At 45.0% G+C, this 26329-nt stretch overlaps 1 long non-coding RNA gene across 1 annotated transcript; it reads right to left on the bottom strand.

Moving 5' to 3' along the window:
• Positions 1-6616: 6616 nt before the first annotated feature.
• Positions 6617-24159, bottom strand: LOC141164254 (uncharacterized). Its single transcript, XR_012250890.1, has 4 exons — positions 24020-24159; positions 8295-8367; positions 7620-7830; positions 6617-6654 (listed from the first exon to the last, which is right to left on the bottom strand). It is a non-coding gene; the product is annotated as an uncharacterized lncRNA (long non-coding RNA).
• Positions 24160-26329: the final 2170 nt, after the last annotated feature.

Raw genomic sequence — 26329 nt, 5'->3', positions numbered from 1 at the left:
GGTGGGTATAAAGCACCATATAGATTTATACAGCACTATATGGGGGTTTATGGCACTACATGGATGAATACAGTAATTTTTATTTATATAGCGCCAACATATTCCACAGCATTTTACATTTTAGAGGGGACTTGTACAGACAATAAAACACATTACAGAATAACATATATAAACCTATAACAGAAATGGTGCACCCCAAAAATGCAACTCAGTGCTAGAGAAAGAATTAAAAGATATATATTTTATTTAGGTATATTTAAAAACCAAAATCACTACAAAAATATAAAAGAAAGATCAATGGGTATGAGGTGAGAGATACATGAAAGAAAGATCACAGAGGGGCATAGGGGCTCTATATATAAGGGTGCATAAGGGTCCTTTGTATTAATAGATGCCAAAACGGCAGTATTCCTGGTTTAAGCCACAAACATGCATGGACTCATAGGACAGTACCAGTGCCATGCGCACAATTCAAATAGCAACCTAGTAAACAGTATACACATATATGTGCGCTCGCCACTTAACATGAGTCAGGCTTACCCATATGTATCCCGCTGTGATCGCGCCCCGACGCGCGTTTCGCGTGGTGGGCTTCCTCGGGGGGCGGTGTGGTATGTATGAGGTCTCATGTCCATTTATATCCTCAATCAAAATGTCCATAACAGCCATTGGTGATGGCGCACGCGAGCGAAATCCCGGCGTCCATAGGTCAGTTCCAGCCATCGCGATGACGGCGCGGGTCAGGAAAGTGTTTCCTGTGATGTCATTTCCCGCGTCGCATCGTATGGATGCCTTCGGTGATGATGGTGCTGCAGGGACCCACAGCACGTGCGCACATCCAGGTGGCCATTTTCCTTATGGGCAAAAATGAAGGGCAGAACTCACCACTCTCTCATCTTAAATCATTGTCCAATTAGTGGGTTGTGGAGAGTATTGGGACCGGGGGACCAAGAGAGGAGCATAGAGAGACAACAAACGGGACAGTCACAATCCGTATGGGAACAAGTAAATTTCATTAAATGGGACATCACTCAAATGCAATATGCGTTGGCATATGTGGTCCCAAGGAAGACAATCCTATATTTCTTCTGCGTTCCCAAATCTAGGACTGTGTTTATCTCCATATGCGCTCCATTTCTCACAGGATCCCATAATGGCTTATAGAGTTGAGGGTCACGTCCATCAATAGGTAGGGTATATAAATAGAGACATCAAAGATAATCTTGTATCCAACTATGGAATGTGAAAAGAGTATATAAAAATCAGTTAAAAGAACAACATACAAATTTAAAACCATTTGGAGAGAGAGGGACAAAAACACGGATTAGCTCTTATAGAAAAGGTGAGAACGATAGTTTTTCATTTAGCCCAGAGGGGGACATGGTGTCCAGAGCAAAAATCCAATGACAAAAAAAAAATATATATATATCTTTTAATTCATTCTCTAGCACTGAGTTGCATTTTTGGGGTGCACCATTTCTCTTATAGGTTTATATACATTATGATGTGGTAAAATCCCCTCTTTCCCCATGTATGGGATAACATGTGAGTTAATCACCCGTTGCGTAGGTATTATGCATATATTGACTATACTGTGTATTTTCACAGCTATTCAACCTGAACGCATGGACTATAAGGCACGTGAGAAAACGTGGCTTACCAAACTAGATGAGGTATTTGGTGAGGAATCATGTGTGGTTTTAAAAACTGGAGAGACTGAGGACTTGATTACTAAGTTAAAACAACTTTATAATAAGAAAACATGGATATGGTGGAACAAAGCTTTCCTAGAGAGATATATTAAGGGACTGATTCCCCGAGGCCTTCGCGTGCAGGTTTTTCCTTCATTTACAATTGAAGATGAGGGGTTTAAGAAGGAGTGGGAAAACCTATCTAACTGCTCCAGGGGGTACATGGAATTATTAATCAAATCCAATATGACCACCCTGGAAATGATTGAAAGTGAAATCAACTCAATCCAGGTGACTTTGACAGAAAAACTTGACTCTGAAGCATTGTTGAAGGTTAATAAAGATCAGGAGGGGGACTTTGTGATATGGGAAAAAGAGATTGTGAATTCTAAGTCTAAAAAATATCAAAGGGATCTCTTGGATTACGCTGAGAACCATGTTTATAGATGGAGGAACAAACAGAGGTCGAACAATGCGACCCCCAGACCCCGGACACACTCTTTCTCATCCTTATCCTCAATGGATGAGGATCCCTCTACAAGCGGTCAGTTTGGCAATACTTATAAAGAGCGGATTGGTCAGGGAAGGCAAGGATCTAATAAGGGCAAAAGCCAGAATAAACGCAAACTAACACCACCCCATTCCAAGGAAAAGAAGCCCAAACAAAGCAATAGTTTAGAGGTAATCAACCTTTCTGAACACGTATTAACCGATGCACAACGGGAAGTACTTAGCTTAGGTCTTACTTTTGTCCCTGATAACAACTTTGATTCTTTTTTAGCAATAAAAGACTTACAACTCTTTCTAAGAAAAGTAACTTTACGAAAACTTCATACTCGCCCGGTGAGTGGACAGGACCTGAATACCTTACAAGAGGAGGAAGCATTAGCGGCATTGGAGGAGTTGGCACAAGAGAGTATCCCTGCTGCTACAGGTGCCTTCCCGTCCTCGGTGTTGCCTAGATCGACCACGACCCCCCTTCTCCCTGTGCCCCCAGATAGAAATATTTAACAAACTTGTTAATGAGGATTTTAAAAGGATTCCCAATTGGAGGAGAAATGATAATTTGACGGGGGTCCAACATAAAGCCCTCAAGGAATTGAGGGGCATGAAGGATGTGGTCATAAAACCAGCAGATAAGGGGGGCAATGTGGTGGTCTGGCCGGCTCGGAGGTACGAGAAGGAGGCCTTTAGACAGCTGAGGGACCGTGAGGCATATACCCCTCTTACCCATAATCCCTTGAGTGACTTCTCTCAAACTCTAATTGATATTCTGGAATGAGCATTTGCACAGGGGATCATCCCCAAAAAAATATTTGATGGGTTGGTGGTACAGTGTCCGGTAGTCCCTACATTCTATTTACTACCCAAAGTACATGAGAATGCTCTCGAACCCCTGGGACGTCCGATTGTCTCTGGCATAGGAGGGCTTTGTGACCCTGTGTGCAAATTTATTGAACACTACTTACATCCTTTGGTCGAAAACTTGCCCTCCTATGTCAGGGACACTACGGACGTCCTTAGAAAAATCGATGGTCTGTACTTGGATTCAGATATGACCCTGGTTACTGCGGATGTCGAATCTCTGTACACCAGCATTGATCATTCGGATGGATTGGAGGCAGTAGAATTCTTCCTTAGTACGAGTAACCTAGACTCTGCACTATGGCACCTTGTTTTGGAACTCCTACAATTTATTTTAACTCATAATTTTTTTACATTCAAAGACCGCTTCTTCTTACAGAGACGAGGCACTGCGATGGGGGCGGCGTGTGCGCCGTCGTATGCCAACCTCTTTCTGGGATATTGGGAGAGGGAGGTTGTCATTGACGGCGCGGGTGCCTCCTCCCATGCGCAGTGCTGGTACAGATATATAGACGATCTATTTATCATTTGGCAGGGGTCGGAGCCTGGGCTTCATGACTTCATCTGTGAACTCAATAAGAACAAAAGAAACATCAAACTCACTCACAAACACTCGAGGAAAGAGATTGACTTCTTGGATGTGAAAACAAGAGTGCAAAATAATGGTGCGCTCCAGACGGATGTGTACCGGAAGGAAACATCAGTAAATTCCCTCCTCCATGCAACATCGGCACATACTGTACATACAATCCGTTCAGTACCAACAGGTCAATTTCTTAGAGTGAAGCGTATCTGCTCCTCAGAGGAGATCTTTGAGGCTCAGGCTCGGGACCTGTCAAACCGATTCTTTGAACGCGGATACAGTATGAGAGCTGTAAAACAGGGATACCATTGTGCCAAAAAAACACCTCGAGACTTGTTATTGGTGAATAAAAGTAAAAACTCCAAGAAAGATCCCCCTTTGAGATTTATCTCAACTTTCAACAATCAATGGCCGAGAATGCGACAAATATTACAAAAACACTGGCCGATTCTCTCTACAGAACCTACTTTGAGGAGAATCCTTCCTGACCATCCATTACTTACCGCAAGGAAAAGTCGGAATTTGAGAGACATCTTAGTAAGGAGCCACTATGTGGCAAATCCTCCGAACCCGTTCGGTGCTGGTGTGCAGAGATGGGGCTGTTTTCCATGTGGATCCTGCATGGCATGCAGAAGCATCACTAGAGCTGCCTGTTTTTCATCTTCTGATGGGGGTAGGGACTATCGGATCACTCATTACATCTCTTGTAGTACGAGTTATGTTATTTATCGTGCCACTTGTACTTGCAACCTCCATTATGTAGGACTCACGTCCCGACAGTTCCACATACGAGTGAGGGAGCACATCAGAGACATTAAAGCCGCGAGCACGGCTGAGGATGTCTCTGTATTAAAAACCATCCCAAAACACTTTAGGTTACACCATAAGTGCAATACTGATGAAATTAAATTTATTGGAATAGGCAGAATATTATGTGGTATCAGGGGAGGTGACAGAAAGAAAATCTTAGCTCAACGAGAATGTCGTTGGATTTTCGCTCTGGACACCATGTCCCCCTCTGGGCTAAATGAAAAACTATCGTTCTCACCTTTTCTATAAGAGAAACATAACATAACCTTCTTTTGAACCTGCTTGGACATCAATGTATAAATAAACCTTTTCTCTTTCATATGTGTATGAGATAGAGTGAACAGGGATATGGCTCTGAATCCCTATATGAAAATCTACTTATATATTCTCCCTGTGAGTTGAGCTTTTTTGTCCCCCTCCCGTTCCCTTCTTCCTTTTCCCCTCCCCCCCTTTTCACCACTTATTCGTTTATAATGTACTGATTATGCCCTCTTATCTCATGCTATCCAAGATCGTTTATAAACCCCTGTACATATCCTCACTCTTTGCATTTTTATCCTCCCACTGGAGGTTGTGTGGCTTTAAGCTTATGAGGTATATATATATATATATATATATATATATATATATAGGGGGTGTGTCTTATAGATCTTATGTATACGAGGCGTTCCCCCCCCCCCCCCTTTTTTTTTTGTCATTTGCACATTCCCTCTTTAGGGGCATTGTGCAGGCATTATGACATAGTGGGGATGCTCTTTGTGGTCGGTCATTGTGCTATGCTTGCTGAGACCACTGATTTTGGGTCTGTGAGATGGCTATGGGGCGGTGGAGTGCAGGCTTGCGTTCCACGAAACCGGAAATGACGGCGGTGGAGCGCAGGCTTGCATTCCAAGAAACTGGAAGTGACGCCGCGGTGTGGATCACATGACCGGAAGTGACATACGTGGAGCGCAAACAGCGTTCCACGGCGTGGGAATGGAGCATACTGCATGGGAAGTGTTAGATTGTCTCGTTTTCAGGGGGTCTTATAATGGATTTTTCTATGTGGGGGTCTTAGATGTGTCTCCTCGGGGGGATCCTGCCTTGGGGGGTAGGGGATCGCTGTCTGCCCTTTATGGGGCGTTTGTGGATCGCTGGGGCATGTATGTGTGGGTGGGTTTAGCTCCTGCAGGGGGCATTTGCATATACGAGCTTTAATTGGCTAAAGTTCGCTGCTATTTACGGTGTTATCCAATGAGACCAGATGTGTCTCAAGGTACACACATGGGAATTATTTGGATTAATTGTACCTGAACATACTTAAGGCAATCAACCTGTGGCCATTTTGCCACTGCCTTTTCTATATACCTGCATGGAGGGTTACCATACCCTAGACCATTGATAATAATTTTTCTGTTACTCCCCTGATGAATCACTTGATGGTGAGGAAACGCGTTGGGAAAGTTCTGTAGGGTCCATGTAGGGCTGATCAGATCTTTAGGGTCAGCTGTGGACTGCCCTTGTCAGGGCGGGAGCTTTGGGGTCCTAGGGACAGCATATGAGAACAGGGCATTATAGGGTCAGAGGTGGATGACCGCTGGATTAACCCTGTGCTATTCTGTGGAGAAATTCGTGCTGCAGGACCGGTGAGATTGTTCCTTTTCTTTCTACTTATGAATTTCCACTGTTTGCATATGATAGTCTCTCTCTACTATTAAGGAGTAAACATTATTGTAGTAAATTAAGGAACATATATCTCCTGTTGTATTTTCTGAACTAGTCCACCCCACTGGGTGAATAACATCCCTATTTGTTTGTTTGTGTGTATCTAGATACTATTTTAGATTTTAATTATCCCATTAAAAGTTATATTTTAATTCTGCCATTTTTTGCTGTATATGTTTTATTGTGAGTCCGTAAAAGTGGCGTAATACCTCTGACAACATTGTTGACAGCAGTGATCTGGGTGTCCGAAATGCTTCCAGGGGTCTTCCCCCTGCTGATCCCAGGTCATTTGAGCACTCTTCCCATCGATTTGGGCAATTTTTAGGCCCTCTGCAGACCGCCGGAAAAATGCTAGTTTCCCATAGACTTACATTGGTCTCGTTACTCGGTCCTAGCACTCAAGCATTCCAATTTGCTCGACCCGAACGACGAGTACCCGAGCATTTTAGTGCTCGCTCATCACTAATAACCTATTCATACAACCTTTTTCTTGTAGGACACCTGTAAGGAATAAACAATAAACACAATTAAAACAATCAGCATCTCTTCAGCTGGAGTTTTTCGCACGTCTTCAATCAGATGTCTCTCACTAGGCTTTAACAGTTATTTTTTTCTACAAAGTCTTTTAAGGAAAATCAATAATAAAACAAAAATAAATAATAATAATAATGTTTAATAAAACAGGCACAGTAATGTCAGTCTCTTCAGTAGCATAATTCAGCACAGATTAGATCTTTTCGCAGCGCACTTCTATGCATACACAACCACCGGCTTTTCCTTCAATAATACACAGCATTCTTTATCCTGCATGGAGATGAAGGGGGGAGGGTTTGATGAGGGAGAAGATCCCTATGACATGATTCCTTCCAGTCCTTATCTTCCTGCCCAATAATACTCCACACTGTTAGCTCAGGGAGTTTATCTAACCTGTGTTTAGCTTCCCTCCTGACTTTAATTCAGTTCCCTTGAGATACAGATCACACACCCACTTTCTCTTCGGCTTCAGCCAGACAGTAAACAACTTCCCAACAATCCCCCTGGGGCTTTGCTAAAACACTCCCTGTCTCCTGTGACTGTGTTAACGTGTAACCCTCTAGTTGCTGGATGCATTTGGAGCACAACACTTCCTGTCTCCTGTGCTTGTTACTTCTAATAGTTGTTGGATCCTTTTGAAGCAACAGCACTACTTCTGCATGTCACAATAATGTCCTCTACCCCACATCCATCATAGTGTCCTCTGCCCACTCCATCATAGTGTCCTCTGCCCCACATCCATCATAGTCCTCTGCCCCACATCCATCATAGTTTCCTCTGCCCCACATCCATCATAGTTTCCTCTCCCCCACATCCATTATAGTGTCCTCTCCCCCACACCCATCAGAGTGTGCTCTCCCCCACATCCATCAGAGTGTTCTCTCCCCCACATTGTCTTCTTTCTGTGTACTGGGAAAAAAATAAACACTTACCTCTCCATCTCCAGAGCCTCGGGCTCCGAGTAACAGGCCAGATTGCCCTCATTATTACAGCCCAGAAAGGGTCCCACGCCATCTCCGCTGCACCGGCGGTATGTCTGCTCCTGGCCGTGCATATCCATGTCATAAATGTCTGAGAAATTCCCCTTCACAGTGAACCTATCAGCATGTTTTCTACATATGTTTTGTATCGCCACATCTGTAACTGTAATATTAAAAAAGCCGAAAAGGAAAAAAATAAAATGGCAGAATTCCTGTTATTTGGTTTCTTCATGTCCTAAAAAAATACAATTAAAGGCAATCATAACTTCTCATGGATTTCACCAAAATATCAATAAAAACTGCAGCTCAGTGCACAAAAAACCTCTCACACAGGTTCATTAATATAAAAATGTGATCTGTCTCAGAAAGTAGCGACACAAAATGAATTTTCATTTTCACAAAATTCTGAATTTTCTTAATTATTAAAATGTAAAAATATCTTGGAAGTTCGGTCAATCACTACCACAGTCTTGTGGAACGGTAGAATTATGTTGCCAGATCATCTTTACTGCACAGCGAACACCTTAAAAAATAAAACCCAAATAACAATGTAGGTCGTCCCTTTGGATCCACCCCCCCCCTTTTTCAGTACATTTATTATATGGTAAAATTAATGGTGTCACTTACAACTACAGCTGGTGTCTCAAAAAACAAGTCCTCACACGGATATGGTGATAGGAAAATTACACAGTTTTGGCTCCTAGAAGAAGGAATAGAGCAAGAATGAAGTAAGGGAGGGGATATGTACAAAATCCCTACCTTGCCAAATCCACAAGTCAAGACAAATTAGCATATAAGGTGGATATAAAACTTAACTTTTACTATCAAAAGATAAAAACTGGCAATCCTCAATACAAAATATTGACAGTACACATAATAAATACATAGAACACATAAAACTGAGAAAATTGCCCGTGTCCCTGTATGGGATCATAAACTGACAATGGTCAGAAAAAATGGCATCAGCAAATACCAAAAAAAGTTACGTTTTATATCCACTTTATATGCTAATTTCTCTTAGAAGAAGGGAATTAAAATGAAGCTACAAAAATGGAAAAACCTCCCCGTCATGATGTGGACTGTGCCCCCAGGAGTCCTGCGCTCAGTTGGGGTATACAGGGCGCACGGCACAGTAGTAGCAGAGATCCATAGATCCTATTGTAAATACGTGTCCGATTTGCTGCGGATTTGTAACCTGTGAATTGTAAACAGCAGTAACATAACCAAGCCTAGAACATGGATCTGGTACCGGAACCAAACTGCAAAAATAAGGCTCTGATCACATTTGTGTCTGTGATTTGTCAGAAGCCTCCAACACCTCTAACACATACTTGCAGGTGTTCACTGACACATCTATAACTGAGTGTATAGCAGTTTCATCCAGCAGACACTAGATGGCGCTGTGGTTCCCGGTGACGTCACCGCTCCTGCAGCCTCTAGTCATTAATAGCAGCACTCAGCATTGCCGGGTGCGGTGGCGCGCGCCTGTAATCCCAGCTACTTGGGAGGCTGAGGCTGGTGGATCGCTTGAGTCCAGGAGTTCTGCGCTGCCCTGTGCTATGTCGATCAGGTGTCCGCACTAAGTTCAGCATCAATATGGTGACTCTGGGGGAGCTCGGAGCTACCAGGTTGCCCTAATGAGGGGTGAACCGGCCCAGGTCGGAAACGGAGCAGGTCAAAACCCCCGTGCCGATCAGTAGTGGGACCGCGCCTGTGAATAGCCAGTGTAGAGCAGCCTGGACAACACAGCGTGACACAGACTTTATATACAAATAGCAAATAAGAATTTTATATCGGGAGATCATTATTAACCCTCAGTCACATCTGGAACAAATATCATTACATTGTTGGTTTGAAGGTGAAGATAATGCAAAACACAAAAATGTATATATTTAACCCCTTACTGGCCCAGGGCGTATTAGTACGCCCCAGGCCATCACCCCCGATTCAGTGACGGCTCCGGCGGTGAGCCTGCACTGAACCAGACACATGTCAGCTGATTATTACAGCTGACATGTGCCCGCAACAGCCGCAGGTGGAATCGCGATCCACCCGCAGCTGTTAACCCTAGAACGCATGACCATAAAAATCTACACTTTCACATACCTGGGGCCTTTTAGGCCCGTGTGCAAATAATAAATAAATGACCAACTGGAAATGACAAACAACTATATACCTGAGGAATACCTAGAGTTTCAAAATTCGAACTAAAGAAATCTTGCAGAAAATAGAAAACAATTAACAGGGCGGGCCTGCGAGGCCTCAGGTATGCGTTCTAGGGTTAAAATGTTAAATGCCGCTGTCAATCTCTGACAGCGGCATCTAACATCGCTGCGCCGGAAGCGCGGCATTAGCCCCGCCCATCGGTGACCCCGTCACATGATCGCGGGTCACCGATAGGTGGTCATGACAACTCTGGGTCTGCAGCAGACTCCAGTGGTTGTCATGTAAAGATTACTATGAGCACCACCTAGTGGTTGGCGCTCATAGCACAGGAGCATTTCTGCTAAATAGAGGTGATCTGCTCATCGCCTCTATGTAGCAGAGGCGATCAGGTAATTGCTGCTTCTAGTCTCCTATGGAGACTATTGAAGCATGCAAAAAGTTGAAAAAAAAAATGTTTTTAAAAAATGTAAAAAGAATATAAAAGTTTAAATCACCCCCCTTTTGCTCCATTCAAAATAAAATAATAAAAAATAAACCCCACATACACATATTTGGTATCGGCGCGCTCAGAATCGCCTGATCTATCAATATAAAAAAAGAATTAATCCGATCGGTAAACGACGTAACGAGAAAAAAATTCCAAACACCAGAATTACGTTTTTTTGTTCACCGCAAAATTGCAATAAAATGCAATAACGGACGATCAAAACATCGTATCTACCCCAAAATGGTATTAATAAAAACGTCAGCATGGCGCGCAAAAAATAAGCCCTCACCCGGCCCCAGATCCCGAAAAATGGAGACGCTACGGGTCTCGGAAAATGGTGCCATTTTTTTTTTAGCAAACTTTGGATTTTTTTTTCACCATTTAAATAAAAAAGAACCTATACATGTTTGGTGTCTACGGACTCGTAATGACATGGAGAATAATAATGACAGGTCAGTTTTAGCATCCAGTGAACGTGGAAAGAAAAAAAAAAACTGTGGAATTGCATTTATTTTGCAATTTCACCGCACTTGGATTTTTTTCCCGTTTTCCCGTACAAGATATGGTAAAACCAGTAATGGCGTTTAAAAGTACAGCTCGTCCCGCAAAAAATAAGCCCTCGCACGGCCATATTGACCAAAAAATACAAACGCTATGGCTCTGGGAACAAGGGGAGCAAAAAACGAAAATGCAAAAACGGAAAATCCCAAGGTCGCGAGGGGGTTAACCCCTTAAGCCCCGCGGGTGGTTTGCACGTTAATGACCGGGCCAATTTTTACAATTCTGACCACTGTCACTTTATGAGGTAATTACTCTGGAACGCTTCAACGGATCCCCCTGATTCTGAGATTGTTTTTTCGTGACATATTGTACTTCATGATTGTGGAAAAATTTCTTCGATATCACTTGCGTTTATTTGTGAAAAAAACGGAAATTTGGCGAAAATTTTGCGATTTTCAAAATTTGAATTTTTAAGTAGAGATGAGCGGTGTTCGACTAGAACTGTTCGCCAATCTCAAATTCGAGCTGTTTTGGGCGGTGTTCGAGTTGTTCGACGAACCAGAACGATTTGCAAAAAATTCGGCTGTTCGAGGTTATGTTCGATAACTGTTCGTGCACCAAAAGCGTGTCCTGCATGTCTGGTGCTATTTAGAGCACCAATCATGCAGGGATTGTCTGCCACTCACTGTAATGCCACAGCCATGGTGGTTGTGGCATTACAGTGATTGCCCAAATCGATGGGAACAGTGCCAACAGTGAAACATGAAAAGCCGGCAATTCAGCAGCGGCATACACCGGTACCCGACAATTTAGAACCGAAAGAATAGAGCTTCACACATAGATTAGATAGATATAAACATGTCAGCCACATATATACGAAGCACAGTGACAGTGTTGCTTACTGTACTTGTCATTTAGCGTAAAGGATTTATCAAAAAAAATAATAGTGTTTTCATGCACCGTCTCTTTAAAAAAGCCGGCCGGCAATTCAGCATCTGTACCCGACAATTTAGAATAGAAAGAATAGAGAATCACACATAGATTAGATAGATAGAAACATGTCAGTCACATATATATGAAGTACAGTGACAGTGTTGCTTACTGTACTTGTCATTTAGTGTAAAGGATTTATTAAAAAAAATAATAGTGTTTTCATGCACCGTCTCTTTAAGAAAGCCGGCCGGCAATTCAGCATCTGTACCCGACAATTTATAACAGAAAGAATAGAGCATCACACATAGATTAGATAGATAGAAACATGTCAGTCACATATATATGAAGTACAGTGATAGTGTTGGTTACTGTACTTGTCATTTAGTATTAAAATAAAGGATTTATTATTAAAAAAATTGGCATGGGGTTCCCCTTAATTTTAGGCTCTAGCGGAGGTTAAGCAGACGGCTGGGGCAGATGTTTGAAGCCTGGGAAGGGGGTAATACCCACGGAGCTTCCCAGGCTACTAATATCAGCCCCCAGCTGAATACATAGCCTTTACTAGCTATTAAAATGGGGGACCCCCCAAAAAAAATGACGTGGGGTCCCCCCTAATTTAATAGCTAGCAAAGGCTAGGCAGACAGCTGGGGGCTGATATTAATAGCCCAGGAAGGGAGCCATGAATATTGGCCCCCTCCCAGGCTAGAAACACCAGCCGTCAGCCGCCCCAGAAATGGCGCATTCATAGGATGCGCCAATTCTGGCACTTAGCCTCGCTCTTCCAGGCTGCCCTGGTGCGGTGGCAGGGGGTAATAGGGTTGGGGTTGATGTCAGCTTATAATGCCAGCTGACATCAAGCCCAGGTTAGTAATGGAGAGGCGTCTATAAGACACCCCCATTACTAACCCCATAGTCAAAGTTAAAAAAAAAACACAAACACCCAGAATAAAGTCCTTTAATTGAAATAAAGACACAATTCTTTATTGTTCTAAATTAAACCATACTTACCGTCACGCCCATTCCAGCTGAAGCCAACGATCTCCTGCAATAAAAGAAAAATAACAAAGCAACATCATCCTTACCTTTCCATGGTTCCCACGACAGCTTCAGCTCTGCTACATCGAGATGACAGGCTGGACCGCAGCAGAACGCTGCCATCCAGCCTCTCATCCCGCAGACACTGAGAAGCGCAGGCTTGCTTGCGTGGCTCAGCGTCTCTCTGTGACGACATCCAGATGAGCCGAGTTCATGTCCAATGAACTCGGCTCACCTCATGCACGTCACTGACAGCGTGGGAAAATTCTCACGCTGAAGCGGTGAGTGCAGGAGAATTCTCCCACGCTGTCAGTGACGTGCATAAGGTGAGCTCATGTCCAATGAACTCAGCTCACCTCCTGCACGTCACTGACAGCGTGGGAGAATTCTCCTGCACTCAGCGCTTCAGCGTGAGAATTCTCCCACGCTGAATCGCTGAGTGCAGGAGAATTTTCCCACGCTGTCAGTGACGTGCATAAGGTGAGCTCATGTCCAATGAACTCAGCTCACCTCCTGCACGTCACTGACAGCGTGGGAGAATTCTCCTGCACTCAGCGCTTCAGCGTGAGAATTCTCCCACGCTGAAGCGTTGAGTGCAGGAGAATTTTCCCACGCTGTCAGTGACGTGCATGAGGTGAGCCGAGTTCATTGGACATTAACTCGGCTCATCTGGATGCCCTCACAGAGAGACACTGTGGAGCGCAAGCAAGCCTGCGCTTCTCAGTGTCTGCGGGATGACAGGCTGGATGGCAGCGTTCTGCTGCGGTCCAGCCTGTCATCTCGATGTAGCAGAGCTGAAGCTGTCATGGGAACCATGGAAATGTAAGGATGATGTTGCTTTATTATTTTTCTTTTATTTCAGGAGATCGTTGGCTTCAGCTGGAATGGGCGTGATGGTAAGTATGGTTTAATTTAGAACAATAAAGAATTGTGTGTTTATTTCAATTAAAGGACTTTTTTCTGGGTGTTGTGTTTTTTTTAAATACTTTACTAGAAATTCATGGTGGTCATGTCTAATATTGGCGTGACCCCATGAATTTCGGGCTTAGGGCCAGCTGATAATGCCAAGCTGGCCCTAACCCCTTTATTACCCAGTGAGCCACCGCATCAGGGCCCTGGATGAGTTGGGTACAGCGCCAGAAGATGGCGCTTCTATGAACGCGCCATTTTCCGGGGTGGCTGCGGACTGCAATTTGCAGCGGGGGTGGCCCAGAAAGCTTGGGCCTCCCTGCGCTGCGGATTCCAGCCCCCAGCTGCCTAGTTGTACCTGGCTGGACACAAAAACAGGGCGAAGCCCCACGTCAATTTTCTTTAAATTATTTCATGAAATAATTAAGAAAAAAAGGGCTTCCCTATATTGTTGTGTCCGGCCAGGTACAAATAGGCAGCTGGTGGTTGGGGGCAGCCCGTTCCTGCCTGCTGTACCTGGCTGGACACAAATATAGTGCGAAGCCCCACGTCAATTTTTTTTTAATTATTTCATGAATTTCCTGAAATAATTTAAAAAAATTGAAGTGGGGCTTCGCACTATATTTGTGTCCAGCCAGGTACAGCAGGCAGGAACGGGCTGCCCCCATCCACCAGCTGCCTATTTGTACCTGGCCGGACACAACAATATAGGGAAGCCCTTTTTTTCTTAATTATTTCATGAATTTCATGAAATAATTAAAAAAAATTGAAGTGGGGCTTCGCACTATATTTGTGTCCAGCCAGGTACAACTAGGCAGCTGGGGGCTGGAATCTGCAGCGCAGGGAGGCCCAAGCTTTCTGGGCCCCCCCCGCTACAAATTGCAGTCCGCAGCCACCCCGGAAAATGGCGCGTTCATAGAAGCGCCATCTTCTGGCGCTGTACCCAACTCATCCAGGGCCCTGGTGCGGTGGCTCACTGGGTAATAAAGGGGTTAGGGCCAGCTTGGTATTATCAGCTGGCCCCAAGCCCAAAATTCATGGGGTCACGCCAGTATTAGACATGACTGCCATGAATTTCTAGTAAAGTATTTAAAAAAGACACAACACCCAGAATAAAGTCCTTTAATTGAAATAAAGACACAATTCTTTATTGTTCTAAATTAAACCATACTTACCATCACACCCATTCCAGCTGAAGCCAACGATCTCCTGCAATAAAAGAAAAATAATAAACCAACCTCATCCTTACCTTTCCATGGTTCCCACGACAGCTTCAGCTCTGCTACATCGAGATGACTGGCTGGACCGCAGCAGAACGCTGCCATCCAGTCTGTCATCCCGCAGACACTGAGAAGCGCAGGCATGCTTGCGCTCCTCACTGTCTCGCTGTGACGGCATCCAGATGAGCCGAGGTCATGTACAATGAACTCGGCTCACCTCATGCACGTCACTGACAGCGTGGGAAAATTCTCACGCTGAAGTGCTGAGTGCAGGAGAATTCTCCCACGCTGTCAGTGATGTGCATGAGGTGAGCTCATGTCCAATGAGCTCAGCTCACCTCCTGCACGTCACTGACAGCGTGGGAAAATTCTCCTGCAATCAGCGCTTCAGCGTGAGAATTTTCCCACGCTGTCAGTGACGTGCATGAGGTGAGCCGAGTTCATTGGACATGAACTCGGCTCATCTGGATGTCGTCACAGAGAGACGCTGAGCAGCGCAAGCAAGCCTGCGCTTCTCAGTGTCTGCGGGATGACAGGCTGGATGGCAGCGTTCTGCTGCGGTCCAGCCTGTCATCTCGATGTAGCAGAGTTGAAGCTGTCGTGGGAACCATGGAAAGGTAAGGATGAGGTTGCTTTATTATTTTTCTTTTATTGCAGGAGATCGTTGGCTTCAGCTGGAATGGGCGTGATGGTAAGTATGGTTTAATTTAGAACAATAAAGGATTGTGTCTTTATTTCAATTAAAGGACTTTATTCTGGGTGTTTGTGTTTTTTTTAACTTTGACTATGGGGTTAGTAATGGGGGTGTCTTATAGACGCCTCTCCATTACTAACCTGGGCTTGATGTCAGCTGGCATTATAAGCTGACATCAACCCCAACCCTATTACCCCCTGCCACCGCACCAGGGCAGCGTGGAAGAGCGAGGCTAAGTGCCAGAATTGGCGCATCCTATGAATGCGCCATTTCTGGGGCGGCTGACGGCTGGTGTTTCTAGCCTGGGAGGGGGCCAATATTCATGGCTCCCTTCCTGGGCTATTAATATCAGCCCCCAGCTGTCTGCCTAGCCTTTGCTAGCTATTAAATTAGGGGGGACCCCACGTCATTTTTTTGGGGGGGTCCCCCATTTTAATAGCTAGTAAAGGCTATGTATTCAGCTGGGGGCTGATATTAGTAGCCTGGGAAGCTCCGTGGGTATTACCCCCTTCCCAGGCTTCAAACATCTGCCCCAGCCGTCTGCTTAACCTCCGCTAGAGCCTAAAATTAAGGGGAACCCCACGCCAATTTTTTTAATAATAAATCCTTTATTTTAATACTAAATGACAAGTACAGTAACCAACACTATCACTGTACTTCATATATATGTGACTGACATGTTTCTATCTATCTAATCTATGTGTGATGCTCTATCTTTCTGTTCTAAATTGTCGGGTACAGATGCTGAATTGCCGGCCGGCTTTTTTAAAGAGACAGTGCATGAAAACACTATTATTTTTTTAAATAAATCCTTTACACTAAATGACAAGTACAGTAAGCAACACTCTCACTGTACTTATTATATATGTGACTGACATGTTTCTATCTATCTAATCTATGTGTGAAGCTCTATTCTTTCTGTTCTAAATTGTCGGGTACAGATGCTGAATTGCCAGCCGGCTTTTTTAAAGAGACGGTGCATGAAAACACTAATATTTTTTTTAATAAATCCTTTACACTAAATGACAAGTGCAGTAACCAACACTGTCACTGTGCTTCTTATATGTGTGACTGACATGTTTCTATCTATCTAATCTATGTGTGATGCTCTATTCCTTCTTGTCTAAATTGTCGGGTACCGGTGTATGCCGCTGCTGAATTTGCCGGCCGGCTTTTTTAAAGAGAGTGTCTTCTGAGCAGTTTGTCAGCTTTTGGACACCTTTGCAGGTGTTTTCTATGTGTTTCTATGTGTTTTTGTTTGCCTGCCATTGGTTTTAACGGTGTTCGACGGTGTTCTAAGGTGTTCGACGAACAGTTCGACGAACAGTTCCTCGAACATCCCGGTGTTCGACGAACCGAACCGAACCCGAACACTATGGGGGTGGCTCAACACTATTTTTAAGCCCTGAAATCAGAGCGATATGTCACACAAAAGAGTTAATAAATAACATTTCCCACATGTCTACTTTACATCAGCACAATTTTGGAACCAAAATTTTTTTTTTGTTAGGGAGCTATAAGGGTTAAAAGTTGACCAGCGATTTCTCATTTTTCCAACAAAATTTATAAAACCATTTTTTTAGGGACCACATCACATTTGAAGTCACTTTGAGAGGTCTTTATGACAGAAAATGCCCAAAAGTGACACCATTCTAAAAACTGCACCCCTCAAGGTGCTCAAAACCACATTCAAGAACTTTATTAACCCTTCAGGTGCTTCACAGGAATTTTTTGAATGTGGAAGAAAAAAATGAACATTTAACTTTTTTCACAAAAATGTTACTTTAGACCCAATTTTTTTTATTTTCACAGGGGTAACAAGAAAAAATGGACCCCAAAATTTGTTGTGCAATTTCCCCTGGGCACGCAGATACCCAATATTTGGGGAAGAAACACTGTTTGGGCGCACGGCAGGGCTCGGAAGGGAAGGAGCGCCATTTGACTTTTTGATTGTAAAATTTGCTTGAATAATTAGCGGACACCATGTTCTGTTTGGAGAGCCCCTGTGTGCCCAAACTTTGGACCTCCCCCACAAGTGACCCCATTTTGGAAACTAGACCCCCCAAGGCACCTTTCTAGATGCATAGTGAGCACTTGGAACCCCCAGGTGCTTCACAAATTGATTCGTAAAAATGAAAAAGTGAAAAAAAAAACACTTTTTCATTTTTACGAATCAATTTGTTAAGCACCTAGGGGTTCCAAGTGCTCACTATGCATCTAGATAGGTGCCTTGGGGGGTCTAGTTTCCAAAATGGGGTCACTTGTGGGGGAGCTCCAATGTTTGGGCACACAGGGACTCTCTAAATGCAACATGGTATCCGCTAACAAATTGAATGGAAAATCGGCTCAAATTGTTAGCGGACACCACATTGCGTTTGGAGAGCCCCTCTGTGCCCAAACTTTGGAGCTCCCCCACAAGTTACCCCATTTTGGAAACTAGACCCCCCAAGGCACCTTTCTAGATGCATAGTGAGCTCTTGGAACCCCCAGGTGCTTCACAAATTGATTCGTAATAATGAAAAAGTGAAAAAAAAAACACTTTTTCATTTTTATGAATCAATTTGTGAAGCACCTGGGGTTCCAAGTGCTCACTATGCATCTAGAAAGGTGCCTTGGGGGGTCTAGTTTCCAAAATGGGGTCACTTGTGGGGGAGCTCCAATGTTTGGGCACACAGGGACTCTCCAAATGCAACATGATATCCGCTAACAATTTGAGCCGACAATTTGTTAGCGGATATGATGTTGCATTTGGAGAGTCCCTGTGTGCCCAAACTTTGGAGCTCCCCCACAAGTGACCCCATTTTGGAAACTAGACCCCCCAAGGCACCTATCTAGATGCATAGTGAGCACTTGGAACCCCTAGGTGCTTCACAAATTGATTCGTAAAAATGAAAAAGTGTTTTTTTTTTCACTTTTTCATTTTTTACGAATCAATTTGTGAAGCACCTGGGGGTTCCAAGTGCTCACTATGCATCTAGAAAGGTGCCTTGGGGGGTCTAGTTTCCAAAATGGGGTCACTTGTGGGGGAGCTCCAAAGTTTGGGCACAGAGGGGCTCTCCAAACGCAATGTGGTGTCCGCTAACAATTTGAGCCGATTTTCCATTCAATTTGTTAGCGGATACCATGTTGCATTTAGAGAGTCCCTGTGTGCCCAAACATTGGAGCTCCCCCACAAGTGACCCCATTTTGGAAACTAGACCCCCCAAGGCACCTTTCTAGATGCATAGTGAGCACTTGGAACCCCAGGTGCTTCACAAATTGATTCATAAAAATGAAAAAGTGTTTTTTTTTTCACTTTTTCATTTTTATGAATCAATTTGTGAAGCACCTGGGGGTTCCAAGTGCTTACTATGCATCTAGATAGGTGCCTTGGGGGGTCTAGTTTCCAAAATGGGGTCACTTGTGGGGCAGCTCCAATGTTTGGGCACACAGGGGCTCTCCAAACGCAACATGGCGTCCGCTAACAATTTGAGCAGATTTTCCATTCAATTTGTTAGCGGACACCATGTCGCGTTTGGAGAGCCCGTGATGTGCCTAAACAGTGGAGCTCCCCCACAAGTGTCCCCATTTTGGAAACTATACCCCTCAAGGATTTTATTAAGGTGTATAGTGAACATTTTGAACCCAGAGGTACGGCACAGAATTTGTTTACATTAGGTCATCATATTGAATAAGTTGTCATTATTCTTGAGCGCAGGTGCTCGCTACTTGAGTTTGCATCGGGTACTCAGGTATGCACCATGTACAGCGTGTGCTCGAGTGACATGCTCGAGTCCCTGCTCCGCATGTTTCACGGTTATTAGGCACCCAAAAAAAAACATGCGGGGATCGCTCATGCATGGCAGGCAATCCCCGTAAAGTTTTTTGGCCGCGAAGCATATGGGGCAGAGACTCGAGCATGTCACTCAAATACCCACGATACTCAATGCATACCAGAGCACCCGATGCAAACTCAAGTAGCGAGCACTTGCTCTCAACACTAGTCACCATATCGTCATCTTTTTTTCTTACTTTTGAAAAAAATCCCAACCCCAGCCCTAGCCCTAGCACAACCCTAGCCCTAGCACAACCCTAGCCCCAGCACAACCCTAGCCCCAAACCCAGCCCTAACCCTAGCCCAATCCTAACCCAAGAGTTTATTTTTCCTTGTGCAGTATAAGTGATTAGACGACTTTATTCTTCGGGTCGGTGTGATTACAGCAATGCCAGAATCATATGGGGTTTTTATGACTGACAGCTGTCACACACTAAAAGACGCATTTTTTGTAAAATCTAGTTTTTGCATCGCCATATTTTGAGAGCTATAATTTTTCCAGATTTTGGCAGACAGTCATGTGACGGCTCGTTTTTTGCGGGATGACTTGACGTTGTTATTGGTGCCATTTTCAGACACGTGACGTTTTTTGATCGCTTTCTATTCGATTTTTGGGAGGCAGAATAAACAAAAACCAACAATTCAGGAATTGTTTTCTTTTTTTTATTCTGTTCCGCATGTGGTAAAATTGATGAGGTATCTTTATTCTTCGGGTCAGTACGTTTACAGCGGTACCACATTTGTATAATTTTTCTATGTTTTGGCGCTTATACACAATAAAAGCTATTTTATAGAAAAAAATATTTTTTAGCATCGCTTTATTCTGAGAGCTGAAACTTTTTTATTTTTCGGCTGATGGAGCTGTATGGCGGCTTGTTTTTTGTGGGACGAGATGACGTTTTCAGCGGTATCATTTTTATTTATATGCGTCTTTTTGATCGCGTGTTATTCCACTTTTTGTTTGGCGGTATGGTGATAAAGCATTGTTTTTTGCTGGGATTTTTTTTTTTTTTTTTTTTTTTACCGTGTTCACTGATGGGGTTAACTAGTGGGACAGTTTTATAGGTCAAGCTGTTCCGGACGCGGCGATACCAAATATGTGTACTTTTATTGTTTTTTTTTATAATAATATTTATTGATGGGTACATTATATTTTTATTTTTGGTGTATTATTTTTTTTTATTTTTTTATAATATTTTTGCACATTTTTTTTTTTTTTCCACTTTCAGACAGTTTGTACACCTTATTACTTTGTCCCACTCTGGGACTTTCACTTTTTTTTTTCTGATCGCCTGCATGGCATAGGAATGGAGCACCATCCCTATGCCATGCAGGCTGTCAGAAGTGCACAGTGTTAAGATTGCTTGGAGATGCACTGCGCATGTCCAAGCAATCTTCCTGCTCTCTGGTGACCCGGATGTTGTCATGACGACATCGGGTCGTCATGGCAACACCCGGGAAGCCGCTGCAGTCTGCGCTGGAAGCCGGAAGAGGAGGTGAGTATCGCCGATCACCTCCCCTTGCCCCCGCAATGCCGCGATCGATTTCGATCGACTTCGATCGCAGCATAGCGGGGGTTAATGTGCTGGGAGCGGTGCAGGACCGCTCCCTGCACATAGTACCGGGTGTCAGCTGTGACAATCAGCTGACACCCGGCGGCGATCGCGCCCGCACAGCCTGTGTGCGCGCGCGATCGCCATGACGTACTAATACGGGTCTGGCTCTTAAGTCCCAGGGCACAGACGCGTATTAGTACGCCAAATGTTATTAAGGGGTTAATATGCGAGCGGGTTTGTACGTTCTCACCAGGGGCGTACATAGAAGTCATGGGGCCCCATAGCAGAAGCTCTAATTGGTCCCCCCCCCCCCCTACAAAAAATAAATATTTGTCTGTGTCACAGAAGAGCAGATCTCATAACTTTCCAGCCTTTACGTAGTAATTTTCCTCCTTCTGAAGTCGTAGATTCCTCCTTCATTGCCCCCATAAAGTATGATGCCAACAAAAGTGCCCCCCAAACAGTATGATACCCCTATGGTGCATTCCTCCACATGCACAGTATAATGACCCTATTGTACCCCACTTCAACTCCCACGGCAAAGTATGGTGACCCTAACACAGTATAATCCCCCAACTGTGAACCCCACAGAGCCTTCCATACACTCTCATGGCCCCCACACAGCCCTCCAAACAGTATAATGGCCCCCACACAGCCCTCCAAACAGTATAATGACCCACACAAACCTTCACACTGTATAATTGCTTTCATACAGTATAATGGCCCCCAACATAGCCCTCAAAATATTATAATGGCCCCACATAGCCTTCCATATAGTATAATGCACCACCAATAATCTTCCATATAGTATAATGCGCCCCCATAATCCTCCATATAATATGATGAACTTCCCATGGTCCTCCATAGAATATAATGCACTCCCCATAGTCCTCCATACAGTATATTACACACCTCATAGGGTAAAATGCAGCCCCCATATAGTATAATGCACGCCACAGTCCTGCAGTATTATGGGCACCACGTACTCACTGATTTTAAAATACAGTATATATTAAATAAGCCGACCCGAATATAAGCCGAGGCCCCTAATTTTACAAAATAAAAATGGGAAAACCTATTGACTTGAGTATAAGCCTATGGTGGGAAATGCAGCAGCTACTGGTAAATTTCCCCATCCTCGTATGTGTGGCCCCCTCAATCCCCCAATCCCTGGTATGTGTGGCCCCCACAATCCCTGGTATGTGTAACCTCTTCAATCCCCCAATCCCTGGTATGTGTGGCCCCCTCAATCCCACAATCCCCCAATCCCTGGCATGTGTGGCCTCCTCAATCCCACAATCCCCCAATCCCTGGCATGTGTGGCCTCCTCAATCCCACAATCCCCCAATCCCTGGCATGTGTGGCCTCCTCAATCCCACAATCCCCCAATCCCTGCCATGTGTGGCCTCCTCAATCCCACAGTCCCCCAATCCCTGGCATGTGTGGCCTCCTCAATCCCCGGCATGTGTGGCCTCCTCAATCCCCGGCACGTGTGGCCTCCTCAATCCCCCAATCCTCCCCGGCATGTGTGGCCTCCTCAATCCCCAGCACGTGTGGCCTCCTCAATCCCCCAATCCCCGGCACGTGTGGCCTCCTCGATCCCCCAATCCTGGTACGTGTGGCCTCCTCGATCCCCCAATCCTGGTACGTGTGGCCTCCTCGATCCCCCAATCCTGGTACGTGTTGCCTCCTCGATCCCACAATCCTGGTACGTGTGGCCTCCTCAATCCCCCAATCCTTGTACGTGTGGCCTCCACAATCCCCCATTCCTGGTACGTGTGGCCTCCACAATCCCCCATTCCTGGTACGTGTGGCCTCCTCAATCCCCCATTCCTGGTACGTGTGGCCTCCTCAATCCCCCATTCCTGGTACGTGTGGCCTCCACAATCCCCCATTCCTGGTACGTGTGGCCTCCACAATCCCCCATTCCTGGTAAGTGTGGCCTCCTCAATCCCCCATTCCTGGTACGTGTGGCCTCCTCAATCCCCCATTCCTGGTACGTGTGGCCTCCTCAATCCCCCATTCCTGGTACGTGTGGCCTCCTCAATCCCCCATTCCTGGTACGTGTGGCCTCCTCAATCCCCCATTCCTGGTACGTGTGGCCTCCTCAATCCCCCATTCCTGGTAAGTGTGGCCTCCACAATCCCCCATTCCTGGTAAGTGTGGCCTCCTCAATCCCCCATTCCTGGTAAGTGTGGCCTCCTCAATCCCCCATTCCTGGTACGTGTGGCCTCCTCAATCCCCCCATTCCTGGTACGTGTGGCCTCCTCAATCCCCTCATTCCTGGTACGTGTGGCCTCCTCAATCCCCCCATTCCTGGTACGTGTGGCCTCCTCAATCCCCCATTCCTGGTAAGTGTGGCCTCCTCAATCCCCCATTCCTGGTAAGTGTGGCCTCCTCAATCCCCCATTCCTGGTACGTGTGGCCTCCTCAATCCCCCATTCCTGGTACGTGTGGCCTCCTCAATCCCCCCATTCCTGGTACGTGTGGCCTCCTCAATCCCCCATTCCTGGTACGTGTGGCCTCCTCAATCCCCCATTCCTGGTACGTGTGGCCTCCTCAATCCCCCATTCCTGGTACGTGTGGCCTCCTCAATCCCCCATTCCTGGTACGTGTGGCCTCCTCAATCCCCCATTCCTGGTATGTGTGGCTTCCTCACCCCCCCCAATCACTGCACACATAAAACAATAAACACTTATACTCACCTTCCTTCCTCACCCCTGCTCCAGCGCTGAGTCCTGTCTGCAGCAGCTCATGTCGGCATCTGAGCAGCGGGCGCTCTCAGACACAGAGGTGAGCTGCTGCCGGCACATTCACTCCTCTGCACTGACAGCAGGAGATGCGGCTCAGCTCTCCTCCGTGCCCGCTACTAAAGAGAATGAATATTCCGTCTTCTCCACGCCCATGGGAGTGGAGAAGAGGGAATATTCATGTCCCTTTAGCAGCGGGGACACGTGATAGCTGCAGCAGAGGCTACAGCGTGTGCCCCGCTCCTGCACTGCCGCAACCCGCTCCTCTGCCGCCGCAACCTCTTACCTATCCTCCTCGTTCCCACGCTGCTTGGGGCCCTCACCGCCCCCTCCGGCCACGGGCCCCATAGCAGTGGTGTGGTCTGCCGCCATTGGCGGTACGCCACTGGTTCTCACTATTTCCCCAGATTCAGCTTTTCTGTCTCCTAATCTCTCTGTGACACTGAGCGCTACTGACACCTACTGGCATAACTAAGAAAATGCTTCCATCTACTGTGCAGTACTGGGTGTTACCAGCAGAGGCAATCTGTATTAAATATAAAAAGTAATATTATCATTTATGCTTGCAGCACCAGTAATTTCATGGTGCGGTACATGAGAAGGGGTTACATACAGGATGCAAGTATTAAACACGGTCAACAAACTAACAATGACAGACTGGTACAGAAAGGAGAGGACCCTGCCCTTGGGGGGTTACAGTATACAGGATAATGAGGAGGAGACAGTCGGGTAGGGGGTTGCGGCAGCTCCGGTGGTGGTGAGGTGGCAGCGGGGTCATTGCAGGCTGTAGCCGTCCTGACGAGGTGGGATTTCAAGTTCCGTCTGAAGGGTCTAAGTGTGGCAGATAGTGATGTGTGGGGGCACAGAATTCCAGAGGATGGGGGACACTCGGGAGAAGTCTTGGAGGCGATTGTGTGAGGAACGTATGAGTGTGGAGGCTGGGCCCTTAGATAAAGCCGAAAACAGGTCTCAGGTTTTAGGGATAGCCAGCCTAAACTGAGTTAGGTCAAGAATATAGATATGGAATGAACTTCATCCTCGACAGCCCTTTGGCAGACACACACTGACATAACTTGTATTTACCCGTATAATCTGAATAACGACAGACGCAATGAATAAATACCGCCATGCACACTGTAAATCAATGAGTGCAGCGTCTCCTGTGAAACATTCATGTGGTCTGCCGCATACTAACATTGCGCTTCAATGACAGCCTGTATAATCCCCTCTGGTGATATCTGACTGTGTGCAGAGTTATCCACGGTAGGAGCTGTGCTAATACACCGCTGCACACGCTCCTATCCACAAGGACAGCGGCTCCACTAACACGTGAGACGCCGCTTGCATTTAGTTCTTCATTCAGTGATAACTTCAGCGCATAAGGTAAAGAATATTTATACCGTGTTAGCCAGTAGATAGAACAATATTGGAATCTGAGAGTCCTCAGTGGTTGATACCTTTTAATGGCTAACTGAAAAGATGGTAAACATAGCAAGCCTTCGAGACAACTCAGGTCTCTTCTTCAGGCTTATAATGACACCAAATCTGAAAACACATACATATGTACATAGGCAAAAGAAAGAAAAAAAAAAAAAAAGGAAAAAAAATCAGTGCTATGTGCTGTCATAAATACGACAGGTGACGTAAAGCAGAGTCAGGCTAGGGAGGGGGAGAGGAGCTGGGAAAGTTAAAGCAAGATTCTAAGATAGGCGGAACAAATTGTATTATTGGTATATGGTTAGCAACCTGTGGAGATCTGAAAATACTTAAGTGAGCTGTGGAAAGCGATAAATCAAAGCAAGAGAGTTCGCATACATGTCAAAAGTTCATTGTCCTCAAAATGGAGTCTCTTGGAGATGTGATATCCCCAATTGTCCTTTAAATTTGTATAACAACACATGAATATATGATATCCCCAAATGCCCATTTGTTTTGTATAAAAGCTCATGAATCCATGTGATACATTTAATCCTGTTTTGAATGTGTCAAAGGTTGTTATCAGTTTGTATTCCCAAATTCTTCTCTCTCTCTGAGACTTCAGCGCAGTCATTTCTAACTGAGCAGGCAGCTTAGTAGAATAATATTGGGAATCCCTATAGCGACCTCTAGTGGTTGGAAGGGGAATTAGATCTTTAAGTTAACATAACTTATCTGATCCTGCCATATGATCCTTATGCGTAAACGGATTCCTACTTTGTGCTCAGATCATTAGTTAGTGGTAGTTTAAATTTATTAGGATTATTAAGCCATAATGGTGTGATCTTGTTAATTACTGAAACATAATGAAAAACAATTACAATAATGTCAGTTTTAATTTGCTTTATTAAAAAGTAATAAACATCACAAATCAGCAAATAACAGACATATTTGGTGTCTCTGTAATTCTAACGACCAACAACACAACACAGCGATCAGATTATTTACGGGGATTGGTAAATGGTTTAAAAAACTGGTGTGATTGATATTTTTTCTATATTAATCCAATAAAAAATATAATAAAATGAAACGCTGAGGCAGTGTTCAAGTGCAGGGCTGCCATCAGCGCATTACTGTCCTTACTGGTGCATGAGGCCCAGTGAGCAGAAGCAAAGAGGAG

This window comes from Phyllobates terribilis, unplaced genomic scaffold (assembly GCF_046119375.1).
Source record: "Phyllobates terribilis strain yellow unplaced genomic scaffold, ASM4611937v1 Scaffold_10__3_contigs__length_209671492, whole genome shotgun sequence".
NCBI classification, from domain to species: Eukaryota; Metazoa; Chordata; class Amphibia; order Anura; family Dendrobatidae; genus Phyllobates; species Phyllobates terribilis.
The sequence above is the reverse complement of the archived record's forward strand: the minus strand, read 5'-3'. Positions and strand labels throughout refer to the sequence as shown.